Raw genomic sequence first — 5000 nt, forward strand, 5'->3', positions numbered from 1 at the left:
AAGTTTAGGATTGAGAGAAAGCCAGGACTAGTGAGAAGGTTTAGGATTGAGAGAAAGCCATGACTTGTGAGAAAGTTTAGGATTGAGAGAAAGCCAGGACTAGTGAGAAAGTTTAGGATTGAGAGAAAGCCATGACTTGTGAGAAAGTTTAGGATTGAGAGAAAGCCATGACTTGTGAGAAAGTTTAGGATTGAGAGGAAGCCATGACTTGTGAGAAAGTTTAGGATTGAGAGGAAGCCAGGACTAGTGAGAAAGTTTAGGATTGAGAGAAAGTTTAGGATTGAGAGAAAGCCAGGACTAGTGAGAAAATTTAGGATTGAGAGAAAGGCATGACTTGTGAGAAAGTTTAGGATTGAGAGAAAGCCATGACTTGTGAGAAAGTTTAGGATTGAGAGGAAGCCAGGACTAGTGAGAAAGTTTAGGATTGAGAGAAAGTTTAGGACTGAGAGAAAGCCAGGACTAGTGAGAAAGTTTAGGATTGAGAGAAAGCCATGACTTGTGAGAAAGTTTAGGATTGAGAGGAAGCCATGACTTGTGAGAAAGTTTAGGATTGAGAGAAAGCCAGGACTAGTGAGAAAGTTTAGGATTGAGAGAAAGCCAGGACTAGTGAGAAAGTTTAGGATTGAGAGGAAGCCAGGACTAGTGAGAAAGTTTAGGATTGAGAGGAAGCCAGGACTTGTGAGAAAGTTTAGGATTGAGAGAAAGCCAGGACTAGTGAGAAAGGTTAGGATTGAGAGAAAGCCAGGACTAGTGAGAAAGTTTAGGATTGAGAGAAAGCCAGGACTAGTGAGAAAGTTTAGGATTGAGAGGAAGCCATGACTTGTGAGAAAGTTTAGGATTGAGAGGAAGCCATGACTTGTGAGAAAGGTTAGGATTGAGAGAAAGCCATGACTTGTGTGAAAGTTTAGGACTGAGAGAAAGCCAGGACTAGTGAGAAAGTTTAGGACTGAGAGAAAGCCAGGACTAGTGAGAAAGTTTAGGATTGAGAGAAAGCCAGGACTAGTGATAAAGTTTAGGACTGAGAGGAAGTCAGGACTTGTGAGAAAGTGTGGTATTGAAAAGAAGCCAGGAGGTCGTTTCACTTGCTGTTTGACAGGAAGCGTGGGTTCCTGTCAGAATACGTGGTATTGCGAGAAAACGTTAACTAGCAGGTTTTTTGGGGTTTTTGGGTTTTTTTTTTCTCCCTCTTGTCCATTTTGGATGTCCCTTTTTTTTTCCTTTTTCTTTTTGTTTTGTTCTTGTCTGTCTATCTGTTATTTGGAAAACAAAAATCGAACCGCTTCCTGTTCTTTTCTTTCTTTCTTTCTTTCTTTCTTTCTTTCTTTGTGTTTCTCTTTCTTTATTGTCTTCCTCTCTTTCCTTATTGGTTTATGTACATCCGTCTCTTTTCCATATTCCTTTTTTTTCTCGTTTGGCCGTTTTATCATCATCATCATCATCATTATTATTATTATTAGTAGTAGTAGTAGTAGTAGTAGTAGTATCATTGTTGTTGTTGTTTTAACATCAGCATCTACATATGATTTTTTTTCTTCGTTCTTTCTCTTTCTTTTGCCCACTATCGTATTGTATCGTCATTGTTGGAATGGTTCCGATCATAATCATGTTCACGGATTGTCAATGTCAGTATCCCGGCATTCTTCAAAGTTTCCATTGTCAGCAACAAACACAAAAATACAATTAATCTCTCTCTCTGTATCCTCTTCCCTTCTCCCTCTCTTTCTCTCTCCCTCTCTCCCCCTCTCTCTCCACCTCTCTCTCTCTCTCGCTCTCCCTCGCTCTATCTCTCTCTCCCCTCTCTCTCTCCCTCGCTCTCTCTCTCCCCCCTCTCTCTCCACCTCTCTCTACTTTTCTCTCTCTTTCTGCCTCTCTCTCTCCCTCGCTCTATCTCTCTCTCTCCCTCTCTCCCCCTCTCTCTCCCCCTCTCTCTCTCTCTCTCTCTCCCCCCTCTCTCTCCATCTCTCTCTTTCTCTCTCTCTCTCCCTCTCTCTCTCCCTCTCCCTCGCCCCCTCGCCCTATCTCTCTCAGTCTCCCCTCTCTCTCTCCCTCGCTCTCTTTCTACCCTCGCTCTCTCTCCCTCGCTCTATCTCTGTCTCTCCCCCTCTCTCTCCCCCTCTCTCTCTCCCCTCTCTCCCGCTTTCTCTCTCTCTCTCCCCCTTTCTCTCTCTCTCTCTCACTTTCGCTTTCTCTCTTTCTATCTATCTCTACTCCCCCTCTCTCTCTTTCTCCCTCGCTGTATCTCTCTCTCTCCCCCCTCTCTCTCTCCCCTCTCTCCCGCTCTCTCTCCCCCTTTCTCTCTCTCTCTCTCTCTCTCGCTTTCTCTCTTTCTATCTATCTCTACTCCCCCCTCTCTCTTTCTCCCTCTCTCTCTACCCCCCCCCCCCCCACCCCCCCCCCCTCTCTTTTTCTCTTTTGAAGATGATAATACTGTTGATTATAAAGACATGTAGACCTTCCCCTAAGCCTAAGTCTCTCATGCATGTATACATACCTACACGCGCTCAGTGGTAAATGCATTAAACAATATGTCTTCTTCTTTTTTTATTGTTATTTATTTTCTTTCTCTCTCCCTCTCTCTCTCTCTCTCTCTCTCTCTCTCTCTCTCTCTCTCTCTCTCTCTCTCTCTCTCTCTCTCTGTGTGTGTGTGTGTGTGTGTGTGTGTGTGTGTGTGTGTGTGTGTGTGCGTGTATCTGTGTCTGTGTCTGTGTGTCTGTCTGTCTCTGTCTCATTCATTACGTATGTTTCATTTATTCATCGATTCACTTGTTTATTCGTTTGTCATTTATATATCTAGTTAGTTGGTTAGTTAGTTAGTTATTCATTTATTCACTGATTTATTCATTCACTTATTTATTTATTTATTTGTTTGTTTGTTTACTTATTTATTTATTTGTCTGTTAATTACTCACTCATTTCCATATCTTTATCATTATTGCATTTTCATATCATCTATTGTTTATTCATTTATTTGTTTACGTATTCACAAATCATATAGATAGTTAGCTAGTTTACCTAGTACCTTATTCACTCATTATCTATTCGTTTCAAATCTTTTGAAAATAAAAGAGAATGATACCCACATCTATAAGGTCACACACACACACACACACACACACACACACACACACACACACACACACACACACACACACACACACACACACCTCCATCGTGATAAAAACAACAACAACAACAACAACAAAAACAAATAATCGAATAATGTCGCATGTACCAACAACCTTTGATCCCAAAGTATAAAAGAGAGAGAGAGAGAGAGAGGGATTACACGCACTTGCACTAAGCTCCCCTTACCAGGTTGACATTACTTCTGATGTGGTTGCGAATCGAACAGTCTGGTGTTGGAAGGTGAATGGATGGATTGATGGATGAATGGATGGGTGGGTGGGTGGGGGCTATAGAGGAGAGGGCGCGGACTGGGTGTGTGTGTGGGGGGGGAGGGGGAGGGGGGGGAAGGTTAGCCGGATCGGGGGGGAGGAGGGGGTTAGTGTCCGGAGATGCTGAGAGGTGGAAGAGGATCACGGAGAGAGAACTGTGAGGTGGGGGTGTGGGTGGGGGGGGGGGGGGGGAAGGAGAGGGGATGGGGGAGTGGGGGGTGGGGGAGGGGGGGGGGGAGTAAGAGGGTTGAGTGCATGTGGTGGCGGAGAGAAAGAGATCGACAAACCATAAAAATGAAGAAGAAAAACAAACAAACAAACAACAACAACAACAAAAAAACAAAAAAAACAGATATATATACGGCTAACGCTTCCAGACATTAGTCACAACAGGACTGTGCTTGGGCTGTGTCACACGACTTAGACGCTTCAGTGTCGCTGGACAGCACGAGGCCATTGTCCGCCACGGTCTTCAGTTAGTTTTCTGTATTGTATTGTATTGTTTTGTATTGTTTTGTTTTGTTTTGTATTGTATTGTATAGTATTGTATCGTAGTTCACTTTTTTTCTTTTTTTTTTTTTTTTTTGTCACGACAGATTTGTCTGTGTGAAATTCGGGCTGCTCTCCACAGGGAGAGCGCGTCGCAACACTACACAGCGCCAACCTTTTTTCCTTTTTTTCTGCCTGCAATTTTATTTGTTTTTCCTATCGAGGTGGATTTACTACAGTGTTTTGCTAGGGACAACCCTTTTGTTGCCGTGGGTTCTTTTACGTGCGCTAAATGCATGCCGCTGCACACGGGACCTCTGTCTGTCGTCTCATCCGAATGACTAGCGACCAGACCACCACTCAAGGTCTAGTGGTGGAGGAGGGGGAGGGGGTGTGTGTGAGAAAATACAGTGTGATTGGAACCAGTGTGCTCAGATTCTCTTGCTTCCTTGGCGGACGCGTTACCTCTAGGCCATCACTCCATCTCGGCCATTCATCGTCTGTCGACAAGTCTTGAGCTCTCTCTCTCTCTCTCTCTCTCTCTCTCTCTCTCTCTCTCTCTCTCTCTCTCTCTCTCCAAAATTCATTTATTCATTTATGCAAAAAACAACAACAAAAAAACAAACAACTATTATAGGACATATTATTTGATGATAATCTGACAGATACACATGATTGTGTGCATGTGTATGCAAAAAATATTTATTCATTTTGGATGGTCGAGCTGACCGAAGTGATCAGTTGATTTATGTTTGTCCCATTTTCGGTATATACGTTATTTATGTGTGTGTGAGGAGAATGTTGATTTATATTATGTTTCTTTGTTTGATCTTATGTCTCCTGGTAATGTATTGTTCCCTCCTGTCACAAGGACTGTACAGTCAATGACAGTAAAACATCAAAGCATCAAAAGCATCTCTCTCATTCTCTGCGTTTTCGCCTGACTGACTTTACAGTGGAGCAGAATGAAGTACTATTTGATCTGTTTTCCAACAAAGATTCCCTTAAGGTATTTCTATAACTGTTCTTTTTGTCTTCAAGCACAGACTGATAGTATGCTCTGTGTTGTCGATAAACAATCCCATAATTATTAGAAATCTGTCATTACCATTTCTG

The sequence above is a fragment of the Babylonia areolata genome, chromosome 23, assembly GCF_041734735.1.
Source record: "Babylonia areolata isolate BAREFJ2019XMU chromosome 23, ASM4173473v1, whole genome shotgun sequence".
In the NCBI taxonomy this organism is placed as follows: Eukaryota; Metazoa; Mollusca; class Gastropoda; order Neogastropoda; family Buccinidae; genus Babylonia; species Babylonia areolata.